The 17,582-nt window shown below is 40.4% G+C and overlaps 1 long non-coding RNA gene across 1 annotated transcript in view; it reads right to left on the minus strand.

Moving 5' to 3' along the window:
- Positions 1-2,112: 2,112 nt before the first annotated feature.
- The window catches only part of LOC116737873, an 84,913-nt gene continuing 69,443 nt past the window's right edge, over positions 2,113-17,582 (minus strand). Inside the window, exon 3 of the long non-coding RNA XR_004343161.1 lies at positions 2,113-2,183. This is a non-coding gene — a long non-coding RNA (uncharacterized LOC116737873). The remainder of the gene's footprint in view (positions 2,184-17,582) is intronic.

A 17,582-nucleotide genomic window follows, 5' to 3' on the forward strand; every position in this document is an offset into this window, starting at 1 on the left:
CTACTTACTGCTAATCGACTTTTGTTAATCTACTTACTTAAAGAAACTTTCCTAATCTTCTTATTCCATTGTAACATATTAGCCTTTTCAGTGACTTTGACTCCTAGGAAGATGCCCTGGTTTTACTGATGTTCAAAGCTCTAGGGCATGGCAGAGTTTCCAACAGAAGTTCAGTCTTCAAAAAAAAATGATTGTTACACAGGTGAAGCAGAGAATGCTGATTTGGGGCCTGTCCTTACGTTTGAGATGTGGAGGTAGGTGTGGGAAGGAAAGGAAAGGTGTATACTTCTTAGCCTGACTCAGTTCTGACTTAGGAGACTGAATAGCTCCCATTATCCCCATTGAAGCAAATGTGACTAAAAAAAGTGAACAGTATTCCTTTCATCCTCATATTTATATCAAATATTCACAGACAAGGAATTGGTATAAATAAAGTTGCTTGGAGCCACTGATGAAAAGTTCTTTAAAAAGAGTTAGCATTTTTGAGGGGTCTGCATGGCTCAGTTGGTTAAGCATTGGACTCTTGATTTTGGCTCAGGTCATGATCTCATGATTCATGGGATCGAGCCCCATGTCAGGCTCTGTGCTGACAGTATGGAACGTGTTTGGGATTCTCTCTCTCCCTCTCTCTGCCCCTCCCCCACTCACACATGCACACTCACTCTCTCGAAAATAAATAACCTTAAAAAAAACCACTAGAATTTAAAAATATATGTATTTAGTATTTTCACTATGCTTAAAAAAAAGCCTCACGGCTGAAATATATTTCTCTATTAAAAGTGGAGTTAATTTTTTTGCATTTTTGAAATGTTTCCCTTTAATGTCATATAACTGATATCCTTTTTCTTTTCCCTATTGTATTAATCATATTTTTAAATTTTTATTATCTTATGATGTTTTGCCATCTTAAAAAATCTTTCTGGCTGCTGAGAGACTGCCCCTCCCAGGGCTAGCCAATTCTTAGAGACAGCTTGGCAGGCAGTGTACCTTTCAAATGCAAATCAACCAATCTGGGAAATGTATTCACCCAACAAATTCTATTAACTTACACATCAAGCCAATATTTCTCCTGCCCTAAATCATCCCAGGGTTGGGTACCAGGCAGCTAGAGACTGCTCCTATAGCTTAAAACTTCCAGAATTATTCAAAATAGACAATCTTAAATTGTTTCCCAGCTTTGCCTGGTCTTTCGTGTGGAAACACGAAAAAAGGCTACAGCCCAGGCTTTCCCCTCTTCTGCCTCCTGCCCAAACCCTGGTGCTTTCCATGTGGCCCTGCATAACATGATGTGCCTCCTTCTCTAGGGAAATAGAAATAATGAATTCTTCTTTCAGTACCATTGGCCTCGGTGTTATTACTCAGTCACTTCCATAAATTTAAATCCCAAGAGCACAAATGAGACACATACATATCTACTTCTCTGTCTCAGTTATTTTGTATTTCATTTACTTTGGACACATATTTTTACCAGAACGTAAATTTAGAACCCAAGCTAAAAGGTATGTCAGAGGATTTAAAACTGTGCCTTCACAGTGAATAGAAGGCCTTTGGGGAATAGGGCAACTGAAGAAACGAGAGTTGTGGGTAATGAGAAAAAAGGAAACACTATTTACACGTTCTTATAAAGTACATTATGGAGGCATGAAGGCAATAGAATGTGGCTTATGTGTCTAGTACATGCTGGGTATTTTTCCTATCCCCTCTCATTTAGTCATCTTCAGTTAATAGAGAGGACCCAAGAAGGTAAATGACTTTCTCAAGGTCAAAAAATTAGGTGCAGACTGGGTTTGAATCCAGATCCTTCTTGGTCCCCCACCCATGCTCTCATTGCTGCACTGCATTCTCTCCATCTGAAAGCTCGAAAGCTGTGAATTAAAGAGTCACCCAAACATACTTGGAGGGCTGCAGCTTTCGTGATGTTTTCTTTTCTGAATGCCTGATGCAGGGCATGTTTTCTATATAGTATTCAGATGTCAAGAATATGAGGGCAACATCACAGGTTTTATTTAGCAACAAACAGGGTACAAAGTGCAGTGGAAGACAATGGCTGACACTGAGTGCCGAGAGGTATTTCTCATACTGGGAAAGGAAGAAGTATTTCTCATACCTTTAGGCTCCTGAGGTCCAACTGGAATGCTGGTGGCGATGGGGAGACTTCTGTACAGAGGAGAGGGAATGAAAAGCTGCCAAAACAAATCAAAAAGAAAAGGGAGTAACAAGTTTCAGGCTTTTTTTAGGACAGTTATGACTCCATGATCTAATTTATTAATTTTCTCGAATCTACTCTACTAGTGTTATAACTCAGTCTGTATTTGTGAAATTTTTTAAAAAGTTTACTTGTTTTGAAAGAGAGAGAGAAAGAAAGTGTGCACACACAAGTGGGGGGAGGGGCAGAGACAGAGGGGGGGGCGCAGAGAGAGAATCCCAAGCAGGCTCCATATTGCTGTTGCAGAGCCCTGTGTGGGACTTGAACCCACAAACTGTGAGATCATGACCTGAGCCCAAGTGAAGAGCCGGTCGCTTAACCAACTGAGCCACCCAGGAGCACCCGCATTTGTGAATTTTTAATGGAAACAGAGGCTCTGATACTTCAGAATGAAGAAATATAATCTGGGGGTTTCCTAGGCAATGAGTGAACATATGAGAAATGGAGTGTAACAATAGAACATGTACCTCTCATAGCTGCAGGAGAAGAAGGAATCGTGCAAAGATTTTTCTTCCATAATACAATTTTTTTTATGTCAACACATTTTCCATATGGATAAATGAGTAGAAAGGAAGAGCAGGATGGCGATGAATAATAAGCTACATGAAAAGCAAAGAAAACTAGTGCGTCCAGAAGGCTTAACTTACTGTATAACCAAGAGTGTGAAATTGGCCCAAGAGGGTTATATCATTGAAAGTTTGGAATTAAATGGAAAATAAACATTTAATTTGATCCTCAGATGTGATTTTTAAAATTACTTTTGCATTAGAATATGTCTTTACGGTTTAATGGATTCTGATTGTGCTCACTGATGACCTTTTTGACTCTTTAGACCATTTCAAATTCTAAAACATCAAGGGAACGATTTCCCAAAGTTTAAACGCAGACGTAATTGGATTTCTAATGCTTAGAAATCAGGATGAACAATTTTAAGTTAAAGAGAAATGTGGAGAAGATGAAGTGACATATTGTGGATGTAGCAGGAAAATTCTTCGTGTGTTCCCCAGCTACAACTCTGCTAACTACACTGTGCTCGTAGATTACTGGAAGGCAGATATCATAGAAGAAAGGGTGTTCCTATACCGGGTGAAGCAGTGAAAGCTGGAAAAGTGACTCATTGCTTCTAAATAGGAGCTATTTCAGTTTCCTTTCATTTGTGGGTTTTTTAGTTCAGTGCGAGAATATATAATGTGACTTCTAGATGTTCCATTCTCTAGAACAATTTATTCTAAAACACAGTTTGTTCTCTAGTGAATTTAAAATAGGTAAAAGAAAACAGTTTTCTAAGTTTAGGGATAGGAAGTAAAAAGGGAGAAATATGCAGAAGGAATTAAGAAAGGTGAGTCACTTGCTAGTAAACTTCAGAGTCTCAGAATTAAATCAGTTTTCCCCTTAGTACCAAGGGCAAGTCAGTGATAACATAATTAGAGCTTCGCACCAAGGATGTGTTCGAAATATGGTGTTTGCCAGGAGATACCTTCCTCTTTTGGGTTCGATTTTATTTCCTTCTAGAAAAATTCCCAGATTAAGGCACTTTGTGAAAGGATCCACTCTCTTGATTTTTTTTTCCTTTCATTCTAGAGTAAAGAACTTGTAAGTTTTTAGGGAACAGAAAATCTAAAATATATGAGATAATCCCTCCCCCCAAATATTGAATGTAAATGTAAAAATCCGAAGGATAATAGAATTTATTTTGCTTGTAAAATTTTCATATTTCATGTTTTTCTGTGGCCTCTTCCTTCCCTTTGTTTCTCATTTCACCACGGGAATTTGATCAAAAACAAAAGAACAAGAAGATGTCACTTACAGTATGGTAATGGTTATAGGCTTTTAAAGATATTATAGAATATTTGATCCAGTTATTATTTTTTTATTATTGAGTTGTTGGTGTTCTTCATATATTTTGGAAATCAATTCTTTTTTTTTTTAACATTTTTTTTTAACGTTTATTTATTTTTGAGACAGAGAGAGACAGACCTTGAACGGGGGAGGGTCAGAGAGAGAGGGAGACACAGAATCTGAAACAGGCTCTGGGCTCCGAGCTGTCAGCACAGAGCCTGAGGCGGGGCTCGAACTCACGGACTGTAAGATCATGACCTGAGCCGAAGTTGGACACTTAACCGACTGAGCCACCCAGGCACCCCTGGAAATCGATTCTTTATTACACATATGGTTTTGCAAATATTTATTCCCATTCAGTAGGTTGACTTTCCATTTTGTTGATTTTTTTCTGTGCAGAAGCCTTTTAGTTTAATATCGTCCCACTTGTCTATTTTTGCTTTTGTTACCTATGGTTTTGGTGTCATATCCCAGAAAAATGGTACAGCAGCTGTGGAAAACAGTGTGCAGATTCCTTGAGAAGTTAAAATTAGAACTACCGTATGATCCAGCGATCCCCCTTCTGGGCATAAATCCAAGGGAAATCAGACTCTAGAAGAAATATCTGCAGTCCTACATTCATCGCAGCATTATTCACAATAGGCAAGACATGGAAACAACTCAAGTGTCCACTGACACACGAATGGATAAAGAAAATGTAGTATATGTATTCAATAGACTGCTATTCAGGCTCAAAAAAGAAAGAAATCCTGCCATTTGTGGCAACATAGATGAACCTGGAGGACATTATGCTGAGTAAAATAAGCCAGTCATAGAAGGACAAATACCTCATGATTCTACTTATGTGAGGGATCTAACATAGTCAAACTCATACAGGCAGAGAATGTAATAGTGGTCGCCGGAGCTGGAGGGTGGGAGAAATGGACAGCTGTTGTCCAATAAAGTTTTAATTATGCAAGATGAATACATTCTAGAGTTCTATTAAAAAAAACAAAACAAAAACAAAGGGACACAAGGAAACTTTTGGAGGCGATAGATACGTCCGTTGTCTTTATTGTGGCGATGGTATCCTGAATGTTTGCCTATGCCCAAACTCATGAAATAGTGCATGAAATATGTGCAGGGGTTTTGTTTTTGTTTTTGTTTTTGGTATATAAATTACACTTCAATAAAGCTGTCAAAAATTCTGGACTATTTGAAACTGACAGAAAAGTACAGAGAATAATATAAGAAACTGATACTTAGCCATCACCCAGTATTTTAAAATATTAACATTTTATCTTCTCTTCTTTTTTCTTCAAATCATAAATTACAGAGAAGGTTAAGACTCTTGGCTACCTTACTGTGATCCCATCCCCTCTCTCCCCAAAGATAAAAACGGTTCTCATGAATTTTATGTTTAAGTTTCCCATGCGGGAACTTCATGAGCAAAGAGAATCCTACATATGTCGCCGTCAGGTTTGCAGCTTGGTAAACGGCTCAGTAGAGCAGGTTGGCCATACTGCATGAAGTTGGCGATGTAGCTCTGCCACGAAGGAGGGATTCTACTGCAGGGTGTAAGCCCAGAGCAAATCTTGCTGGTTTGCACAGGGAGACATGTCCATTTCATTGCAGCATTGTTGGAAGCAATAAAAATTACTTAGTTAGAAATTATTTTTATTGTTAAAAACATTTGTGCCAAACTTACTTTCCATGGCTAGATGTGTATGAAATGAGGAGAGAAAAAAAGTAAACAATACAAAAGTGTGAAAAAGAAAAAAATCTTTAAGACAGATGTAAATATTTTGTTAGGCTGTACACTTTTTAAGCTTTATTTCAGTCGGTTGGATGAGCAGTAATCATATCCTCCCAGCTCAAAGTGTGGTCCATGGACCAGAGGAGGGGCAGGTTCTTGGGGTATGTGTGTTAGAAATGCCGACTTTCAGGCCCCACTCTAGGTTTACTGAGTTAGAATCTGCATTTTAACAAAAACCCCGGGTGATTTGTATGCATAGTGGTTTGAAAGCACAGGTCTAGAGCAGCTGCCCTCAATTTTTAGGTCTCAGCAGGCCGATGGGTCAAGATGAGCTGCGAGGTGAATGCAAATACACCATTAGTAATGATCAAGTACACACTTTGCTGAACAATTTAAAGAAAAAGAGCAAATGTGAACTATTTCACACGGTACCGGCACTCAAATTCATGTGCATTTCCTGAGTGAAAGAAGAAGCATCGAGGTGGGTCTGTACAGATAGGGATGTGCAATGCCACATTGCAAATATCGGAGCGATTGTGATGGGATCCCGTGGGGGGAGGCACGTGCTTTGTGACTGTGAGAGGTGACTGACTCGCAGAGTCAGAATCCCAGGAAATTGATAACCAACGGTAACAGGTATCTGCTCTCAGAGAGGACCATGTACTCATTGAACAAATATTTACTCATCCCTTGCATATGCTACCTCCTCGGCTAGACCCCAGGGAGCAGTGGTGCCCACCACAGACACAGTCCATGTCCCAACAGAACCTACGGGCTCTCAGGGGAGGCAGCATGACTGTCATACGTTAACAAGTATGACTGTCCAATGAATCTTACAGGAAGAGAGGCATGAATCTTACAAAGATAGTTAGGCAGTTAGGTAGGTAGATAGACAGTTGAGAGATTGGTAGATGATAGATAGTTGATACGTAGAAAGATACATTGATAGAATGAGAACATACAGCAGAGCCATCTATTGGAGTCCATGTGCCAGATGGCCACACATTAGAAGCTTTTGAAATGTTAGAGAGAAATGTCTGATGTTAACAGAATATGTGTAATTATTAGAATATGCAGATGCAAAGAAAAGCAGGACGGCAAAACCTTGGGGCACTGGCTTTAAATACAATGGCCAGTCAGGTGGGATTTGTAAAAATTATTGACCATGATTAGATAAACATACAAATCCAGAAGAGCAGTAGGTTATTTGTGAAGAGGCGTTTGGAAACCTTGATTCAAATGTTATCCAGAATTCTCAAGACTCCTTTCTGAAGCTTTTAGACGCACCTACTGTTTAATTATACACTGAAGCCCATGCTTCTCCCCTGGTGCAGGGAGCTGTAACCAGCTCTCTCTCAAGGGTCTCCCAGAGAACTCCCAAACATTTTTTATTTGAAGAAATGAACACATGTGAAGTAGTTTGGTTTTTAAAAATGTCTTCTTTGAGGCACTTGGGTGGGTCAGTCAGTTAAGCATCTGACTCTTGATTTTGGCTCAGGTCATGATCTCATAGTTGTGATATCAAGCCCCACATCAGGCTCTGTGCTGCCAGTGCAGAACCTGCTTGGGATTTCCCCTGACTCCCCTCTCTCTCTCACTCATTCTCTCTCAAAATAAATAAATAAACTTTAAGAAATACAAATAAAATGATTCTCTGCTACCTACTACTGCTATTTTCCTAGCCTGCCACCATGACAGAGAGACAATAGACAAGGGAACCACTCAGGTGCCCTGTCTGGCAATTTAGGTTTATTGAGAATATGCTGGTGTCATATCAGAAAACTAGTGTGTCAAGCAAACATTATAACCATAACTAAATATATATTATATGATGCATAAAAATACATATGTCACATACACACACACCCACATATATATGTATCTATATATATATGTGGGTATGGGTGTGTGTTCTCCTAGTATTTCCTTTTCCTCAGCACTCCTGATGCTATTTCCAGTTTATTACCTCCTTAGAGAAGGGCTAAAACAGTAGAAAGAGAGAGAAACAAACCCAGAATTTTCCTTTGGGTTTTGAATTTCAAAAACCAAACATAGCCTTCAGAGGAGAAAAGGCATGAACGTTAAGTTTGGGAGATACTAATAAAGAAAACAAACCTGTCTACCCTGATGATCTGATTGGATAAATGTCCTCTGATCCATAGGACAGAGCGTCAGAAGGCAAGTGAGAAGAGCACTGGGCCCTTGATAAGGTGCTGGGGCTATTTCCTGTGCTTCTAAGGTGAAAGGGGCTATTTTCCCTAAGGTGAGGGGCTATTTCCTGTGCTTCTAAGAGGCCAAGGCTCAGAAGGGTAATAAAAGACCAGATACGTGTAGGGGACCCAGAGCAGAGATAGGCTGGGCCGTGATTCTCAGACAGAGTTGGGAGAATAGCAGAACTCCGTAGAAGGAATTAATGTCTTCAAGTGGATTTAGGCAGAGGAGGTTTAGTTGGCCAGGGAGACCTTCACTTCCCCAGGGTGATATAGCGCCAAAGAGCAATTCCGGTTGCCTGTGGCAGCACAGAGGTTAGATCATGCTGTAGGTAGCATAGTCTCCATGGCCCAAACTGCAGGATGAGCAGTTGGAGACAGCTGAGGCTGAGCTGGACCAAGGGCACCTGCAGTCGAGAGGCAGGGATGACACCTGGCTGGTGGGCCGATAGGAACAGACTCATCTGACTCAGATGTCTGTTCTCCCAGGCCATAGCTCCAAGCCTGGCACTTCGCCAATGCTCCAGAATTGTCGTGTTACCTCAGAATAGGAAGGGCGCGGAACTGATAAAAAATTTAGTTTTCAACTCAGGAGAATGAGGATTCAAAGTATAAACTGAGTTGAAAAAATAACGCCCCAGTTCTTCACATTAATTTTTTTGCCTAAAGTTTGTGCTCATCACAGTAGCTTTCTCAATATTTGTGTGGGATGGAGGTTTGGAGATGAGGTACCTTTAGGGAAGAAGGGGATTGTCTTTCTCCTTCTCTCTCCTTCTTACCTTACCACATCGGGGTATCTGTGATGGAAGCATTTCTGTTCCTCCGGTTTACTTCTATCTTTCCCTAATTTGTTCATCAATATCGCTCTTCTCTATTGCTTGCCCCAGAGACAAAGGAGACAATACCAAACCTAGAAATATGTCTGAGGACACCCTCAGACAGATGTCAGATAACACCCATTTCTCACAGGATTATGAAGGCATCAGAAGTTCTGTCAGCTCCCAAAACCACTTGCCTTGTCTTCTGAGGCCCAAGTTATTCTGGGGGGTAAGGATGCAGAGTCTTCATAGCTTAGTGAACAGATATCAAACACGTAGAGAGAGGAAAGGGATGGAGAAAATATAGGAAAGGTGGAAAAGACTTAAGGATTTAGTTGGAGAGAAGGGAAAAAGTGGAAGTGTGGCCACAATTTTCTTGTGGAAAATGTATACTAGTTTGCTTATCTGTCATTTCCCCTGCCAGGGGGAATATGTTTCGTGGAAGAGTGCACTGAGTCAAATATATGCCTTATACAGGTGCTTTGTGTGGACCTGTGAGCACTCGGGAGCAATGTCTAACTCCCTGGAGAGCTGAGAATTCTATAAGATTTTTAAAAGCTTTTTTTCCTTTGTTGAGGTAGATTCTTTCACATGGAAACCTCACCCTTGCTGCTCTGCTCCTGTGTTACTGGCAGCTTAGCCAGAGGGCAGCACAAGGGCACCGTTTCTATACTCAGAGCAACAGAAGTCATTGCTGTCATGACAGAGAGAATCATTCTGTTATCTTTGGGTGCCCCGCCCTCCCTGTTCCAAGGTGGAATAGGTTCCTGGTCCATTTTATTGTTGAACAACATGGATGTACCTAGAGTGTGTTATGCTAAGTGAAATAAGTCGGACAGAGAAAGGCAAATATCGTACAATTTCACCTATACGAAATTTGAGGATTTAAGAAATTAAGCATTTGGGGCGCCTGGGTGGCGCAGTCGGTTAAGCGTCCGACTTCAGCCAGGTCACGATCTCGCGGTCCGTGAGTTCGAGCCCCGCGTCGGGCTCTGGGCTGATGGCTCGGAGCCTGGAGCCTGTTTCCGATTCTGTGTCTCCCTCTCTCTCTGCCCCTCCCCCGTTCATGCTCTGTCTCTCTCTGTCCCAAAAATAAATAAACGTTGAAAAAAAAAATTAAAAAAAAAAAGAAATTAAGCATTTAATAATTTAAATTGAGAATTTAAGAAACAAAACAAATGAATAACCAAAAAGCAGAATCAGACCTATAAATGCAGAGAAAAAACTGATGGGTGCTAGAGGAAGGAGGGGGAGGGGATGGGCAAAATGGGTGAAGGGGAATGGGCGATACAGGCTTCCAGTTATGGAATACGTAAATCATGGGAATAAAAGGTACAGCTTAGGGAGTATAATCACTGGTGTAATAGCGTTGCATGGGGACAGATGGTAGCTACAATTGTGGTGAACATGGGATAACACAGAGAAGTTGAATTACAACGGTCGTACCCCTGAAACTAATGTAACCTGTGTCAACTACACTCAAGTGAAAAACAAACACACAAACAAACGCACAAACAAAAACAAAAGCCCTCAGTGGAAAGCGCCTTGCTTCCCATCCAGTCAAGCTGGCCGTGTGTTCACCATGGGAACTGGCTGCCATTCTACCGGTGAAGGTAATGGGCGCTTGGTGCGTTGTGGTCACGCTGTCATGGAGAAGACCTGTGGATAGTGTTCTGCACCACCTGCATTCGAAGAGGAAATCACCCCAGGCTGGTTACGTCTAAGGTCGATGCTTGTCTAGAAAGCTGAAGCCCAGCGCCACTTAGAACAGTGTGGAGTGGTGGGTGGCGAGTGCCGGGGAGGACACAGGGAGGGAGGAGAGGCATGTCCTACTCAGGATCCCAGGCTGCAGCTTTGTCTGTGTGAAGAAGCCAACTCAGTACTTATCTGCTCCAGACAGATAGAGCTCCTGTGCTGCGTTTCCCACATTGGGGAGCAATAAAACAGACGAGGAAGGAGAAAGAGGTGGGGCAGTGGTAGGAGACCAGAGGAAAGGCTCCATCGACCAAGGGCGGGCTGCTGTGTCTCTGTCTGGTGGCTTTTCTTTCCCGATACCCCACCCTTAACATGTGGCTGGTGTCCATTAAATATGTGTTGAAGGAATGAATAAATATTTGGGGGTGTAATGGTTTCGACTACAGTTACTTTAGTAATTAAGTTATTGGCAATAATGGTATGATAAGCATTTTGTCTATTTTTTTTGTCATCTATAGTCCTGATAGGTTTTTTTTTTAATGTCCAATTGTCATAAAATTGTGTAACAGTTAGCTATGATGGTCAGACAAAACCTAGTCAATAAAAATGACTGTAGGCCAAGCAGCTCTGTGGAGGTATTTTTGTATTTCCAAAAACATGATCTTAGACCCCAGAAAGAGGACTCTCTGTATATAGAAAAATTAACCACTACGCCCTCCTCACCACCAGGGAAGCAAATGGGATCTGAGACAGGATGCATTCAATAATTGCACAATCTATGATGATGGCTCAGGCAGAGCCATTATTCTTTCATGTGAAAGGTGAGTGCTTTGCAAGGCAGGAAAGAAGCAAGAGTCTCTGAACACCAAGGTCTTATTTCTCAAAGAGTAGGAGGAAGACCCCATGAATGCGAAGAATGTGCTTTCTTCTATATGATTATACTCCCCTTTCTTAGATGGTTCTAGAGGGACATGGCTCAGCCATTATTGCTAAACAGCTTCTACTGGCTCCTTCTACTCATGGGTGCACAGCCGATGGTTCCCCTCAGAACCAGCAAAAGCCTGAGCAAAGAAAAACGTCTATTCCAAGTTTGCTGAAGTCTGAGGTAGCAGACTTGGCGGTAATGCAGAAAGAGATGAAGATATCCATAGACTTTTCATGGGAGAGAAGTAGAATTTTCCTAGGGGCGAAGGGGAGGGAGTCCGAGGAAAGGTGAGTTTTCCAAGGGAAGAAAGGATCAAAGTGTCACAGTGGGAAAGGAATGGGGCCTCTGGGAATGTAGGGTTAGGGAACAAGATAATTCCCATGGGGTAAGAGGTCCTCCAAAGGCCTGGATGGAAGAGCTGCATTTTCTGATGCTTTTTCTTGGTTCAGGGGAATGAGCTAATTAAATAAGGTTACCACTCCTGGTCTTATTTTAGAGTCTTTTAAGATGCTTACTTGATCTTTCTGTAAAAGACTATTCAAACCTCTGTCAGAGGTCAAGGTCAGGGCTCCTTGTTCTTCTTACCTCCTGCTGGGTTACCAGGCTGAGGATATTGACCAGCAAACAACCCCAGAGAGATGGTAAAGCCCATTTCATAAACTCTCTCTCCAGAAAGGGGCTGATGATACGCATTGATCTATCTTTTAAGGTAAAAAGGCGTTCCTTGCACATTGCGTTTCATAGAAACCTACCCTCCATCGTCTTTGCCAAAGATGAAGGTGTCCTATGGACCAGGGTGATTCTACAAGTCAGAATTTTTGTTGCTTGTTGTTTGAAAGAATTGGAAGTTAAAGCATTAGTTTTCTTCTAAGTTTCACCCTTTAATGACATTCCTAAATGAGAATTTTAAGTATTCCAAAATATAAGAAGATAAAATTAGAAAAATAAAAACTCTTTCTGCAAGGTGTTAGAATTTCATTAGACAAACTTATGTTTACTTTAGTCTTATCTACATTTTATATATATTGGGTATATGGCATTATTTTCCAGGTCATGTTAGCATATCATTTAATGTCCATTTAAGCCCGTACATTTCTCTACATGTATCTGGTATATTTTTGTTTTCCAGTGGGAATCCACATCTGTTATATGTATTATACAATTAGGTGTAGCATTGCTTGGATGTTGCAGATTCAACTGACAGGCCCTTATCGATTTGTGATCTTTCCTGCATAATGAAAACATGAGATTAAGTCTGGTATTTGAGTCTGGTTCCTTCTTACCATTAATCCTCTTTTGCAAACAATTGTTTCCTTAGCAACTGTACTAAGTTACTGAATATATTACTTAACCTGTTACTCAGGGGCTTCTCTCAAGGTGAACTGGATTCATTTTCATCTTTTTTATTTTTTCATAAGCTTGTTTTGTTAATTATAGTCCTTACTTGACAGCACTCCTTGCTTTTAGTGTTGCACTCACTTTGCACAATTTGTAGGGAAAATCAATCGTTAAACCTCTGGAATTTCACCTAATGCACATTATGCGGTCACTTGGCTCACAGAGAAGACTTTTCGTGGTACCATTAAGTGTGCTTTTAATTGTATGAAAAAGACTCCAGTATTTGTAAATCTACTTCTCATTCCCAAGCATCTTGAATTTAGTCAATAATTAAGTGAATCAGTGGAGACAGAAGATTTTTTGTATCAATAAAGGGGTTGTCTCTCAAAATTAACCTGATAAAGTATCATTTAGCAGAGTTAGTCCATCAATTGGGGAAACACAAGAGGTTTTCCATTTCTTTTGAATTCTTTTTTTGCAATATTGAAATGTCTGAGAGTTCATTACATTTTACAGGCCAAGAAAGAGCACTAGGAAACTTGCAAATTCTCCTTAAGAACATGAGGAGGGAAGGAGTGTGATGATTGGAATTCACATCCTGCAGACGTGTGCATTCTCACTATAGTTCAGCTCACTATAGCTTCTCCAAATACCTTCCAAGTAGAGAAGCCAGACAGGATTCTACAAATGTGTGGAATGTCACCTGGACATTAACTGGGATTCCCATGGGACAGAGGTTAAGATAGAACTGTCACTGCTCTTATATAGAACCCATGATAGAGCCCACAGAAGTGCTGAGGTTCAGAAGTCCTGCTCTACACCTTTCTCTTTTAAATGAACAGCGGCACCACATTTGGAAGGCCAATTCAAATGCAAGTGGCCGCCAAGTGCCAAGCATGGAAGACGTAGCCTATTGTTTACAGTTTGGCAAGTCCCTCCTCAAGGTGGATTCTGGGAAAGAGAGGATGTTGATTTCTCTTGGTTCTAAATAGATTCAGTACCAAATGACACATTGTGGTTAAGCCTAGAAACGTCCTTTGTGAACTTCTTATCTATCTTTCTGATGACTTATTTCTATTTTGACTTATGAATGCTCACTTCTTGGCTGCTGGGTTTCCTGGCTAAGGTTTTTCATGGGTTCCTGCAAGGTACATGTCAATGAATGGACAGAGCTAGAAGTTCTGACCCACTTAATATGTCTTTTACCAACCTATGTTTGCTTCATCACTATCACTACTGGTCGGTACAAAGTTTCTGTTTCAGTATTATACTGAAAACAAACTTCTCCATATTCCCCCATAATGTTTACATAAATTAATATTACCATAGCCATTTTGCTGAATTGTTTCCGATTGCCTTTTAGAGAAGTGGGAAAGTCCACACAGGGCTTCTGGTTCTAGCTCTACTTTCAAAGAATGGGGAATTGATATTAAAGTGTCTACTTGAGGATGCCAGTCCCCAGAAGAGCTGGAAAATATCTTTATGGGATTACCCATACCTCACCAGAAAGGAGTTTTCAATGTAAGGAGTCTTCAGGGTAGTTAGTAACTTGCTCCTCAGTCTATAGTCTATGGCCCAACTTTCCCCCTTAGGGGTTAGCTAGGAGGAGATCTTTAGTTATAAATGTACCTGGGCATGTCTTTGTCTTTAGGTCTCCTTGTTCATGGTAGGAGACATAGCCACAGGCTACAGTCTTTGAGATGCTAATAAGTATTGAGAGATGAAATGGAAAGCATAGTGTTTCTCAAATTTATTTAAATATAGGTTATCTTCTCATGGGAGAATTTTAAGCAACACTTACTTACAATAATATGTTGGGAAATTGTATGGCAATTTATATTTTCACGCCAGAGTTTATGAAGACAATTCGATCACCTTGTTCTTGCCCTCTCAGGAAGGCAGGGCCAAATCAATAAGAAGTGTCTCAGAGTCATTTGTATGTGTCCACACAGGAGTCTGAAAGTGCAAAGACTTGAATGAGAATTATCTAAGTTAAAAGGCTACATAACACTTCTTCTGAAGAGAATCTGAAAGGATTAGGGATCCACAGAATTCCTTTCTAAAGTTATTTAATGAATATGAAAGTTAAAAATTAATTGTGGATATAATTATGGGCTTTGTGGAAAACTGTAGACTTTGGGACACCATGTTAATTGAAATCAGTTTTTTAGTATGCTTCATTGTGTTCTCACTGCATACTGAGCTTTGTGTAGATTGTACTAGAGCCTCCATTCATGAGGCTTCTATTCAATACTGGAGGATTTTAAAAAGGAAGTATAGAAAGATACACGCTACAGATGAATGAGATAGGAGAGAGTCTGTGTAAAAAAAAAAAAACCACCTACATGTACATGCCCTCATCTGCATATTCCAAAATATTATAGTTGTGTAGATATCCATATTTATCATAATCAGTAAACATTTTGAAAACCTCTTTTGTGTTTATTACTGTTCTGGGAACTGAGTATATAGATTTAATTGAGAAAAATCTCAGTTACTTTGAGGCTTCTTTGGTCTCTAAAGATACAACTGAGAAATCTTGTTAATGATCAGGAAGAGGAGTTACATGAAAACGAATTGAAGAATGTGAAATCGACTTGTCAGGCTTTACAACCCGGAAGTTCAGACTCCTCTTTTTGTTAGACTAACAGGAAATAGCTTGGTAGGCATAGCCTTGAAGCATGCTCTGACCTGTGTGCATCACTGATCAACAGGGAAGGGGAGAAAGCTGATATCCACTTGGAGAAGTCACTCCCATTGTTGGACTGGCTACTAAGAGGCAACTTACCATAAAATCAGGCCTTAAGATGTAAAGGATATGAAAGCTAAAGTTAAAGAAATTTTACCTTTTGATGTGTCTGGTACAGTCTTGGCTTGTGTCTATGTTTATTATTATTATTATTGTAATAATAATTATTAATTTCAATAATTTTTATTAATTGTAATTATTAATAGGACTCTCTTTTAGTCTCAGAAGTGACCTAGTTTGTAAAATAAATAATATTCTCCTCTATTTAAAGAGGAAAGAATATGGGGCGCCTGGGTGTCTCAGTCGGTTGGGCATCCGACTTCAGCTCAGGTCATGATCTCGCGGTCAGTGAGTTTGGGCCCCGCATCAGGCTCTGGACTGCCGGCTTGGAACCTGGAGCTGCTTAGGATTCTGTGTCTCCCTCTCTCTCTGCTCCTCCCCCGCTCGTTCTCTCTCTCTCTCTCTCTCTCTCTCTCTCAGGAATGAATAAACGTTAAAAAAAAATGTGAAGAGCAAGAATATGGGGTTTGGGACTAGAGAGATCTTGGTTTTAATCCCAACTTTGATGTTTACCAGATCGATGACCTAGTGCAAATTACATAATCCCTTTGAGCGGCGGTCTTTATCAGTAAGTGGAAATAATAATTCATTTGAAAGTTGTTGAAAAGCTTATATAAATGTAAAGTAGCCATCTGAATACCTGGCATATGGCAGACACTAAATGAATCGTGGCTACTTTGCTATTCTGATTGGTATTTTTAACTAAGGTTCAGTTCCAGGAGAAGAGTGAGATAACAGAAATCCTCAGATAAGAGGTGATAGTTAAAGAGGGGTTCTAGTTTTTCTACCACCAGGGAAAGAGCATGTGTCCAGCAGCCAAGGACATGGAGGACAAGGCCCAGTGAGGGCCTGGCAGAATCTGAGACAGGTGGTCAGACACTCACGCCAATAAGCTTGTTCGAAGGCAAAACACAGATCTTACCAAAGAAATGTGTCAGAAATCCAGTTAAATGGACCAAGCACATGTAGAAGCGTTGGGAAGAGAGTAGGCATTGTGGATCCAATCCACACCAGGTATTGATCTATATATAGGATCCGAACTGAATCCCCGTTTCCACCCTATGATGGACTAAGTCTCCCAGTGATTTCCCCATCTATTCCAGACTAACAAAGGACCTAGATATTTTGAGTGTGCAGCTTTAGAACCTGTGGTTGAGCTAGCCTGGGAGGGAAAGGCTAACCTAACCACAGCTGATTTCTTTTTGTCCTGGTGGAGTAACATTCTATACATTAAAAACATTTTCATAGCAGGAAGGCTACAGAAGCTTCACCAAATTCTGTGACATCCAAAGGCTTGTGGAAATGAACTGCAACGATTGGTACTGTTTGTATGTATGGGTAAATTCTATTGAAATAACCTTGTTGTTTCAAGAAACAAAAATAATCTAACTTCTCATAAAAACAGTAGCATTTTATGGTAGTGTTATTTTTACAAGCATCTATGGTAAACAGAATTCGAATATACCCTCCCCCTGTGTATACAATGTATAAAATTCTCCCCCACTGACTATTATTGGGACTTGTGAATATGATAGAATGTCATTCCCATGATTATATTATGTTATATAGCAGAATGAATTTTGCAGATATAATTAAGATCTCTAATGGCTTTGAATTACCGAAAAGATTATTGGGGTGGACCTGATCTAATAAGGTGGGTCCTTCAAAGAGGTAAAGATATGAAAAGTAAGGGAGATTCTTTTCTTTTTAAAAATATCTTTTTAATGTTTACTTATTTTTGAGAGAGAGAGAGAGAGAGAGAGAGAGAGAGAAAACGCAAGTGGGGAGGGACAGAGAGAGAGAGGGAGACAGAATCTGAAGCAGGCTCCAGGCTCCGAGCTGTCAGCACAGAGCCCGATTTGGAGCTCAAACCCACAAACCGTGAGATCACCACCTGAGTTGGAGTCAGATGCTTAACCGACTGAGACACCCAGGTGTCCGATAAGTAAAGGAGAGTCTTATGCTGGCCTTGAAGGAGCAAACCTCTGTGTTGTGAAGGTAGCTGTG

This window comes from Lynx canadensis, chromosome F2, assembly GCF_007474595.2.
Source record: "Lynx canadensis isolate LIC74 chromosome F2, mLynCan4.pri.v2, whole genome shotgun sequence".
NCBI lineage: Eukaryota > Metazoa > Chordata > Mammalia > Carnivora > Felidae > Lynx > Lynx canadensis.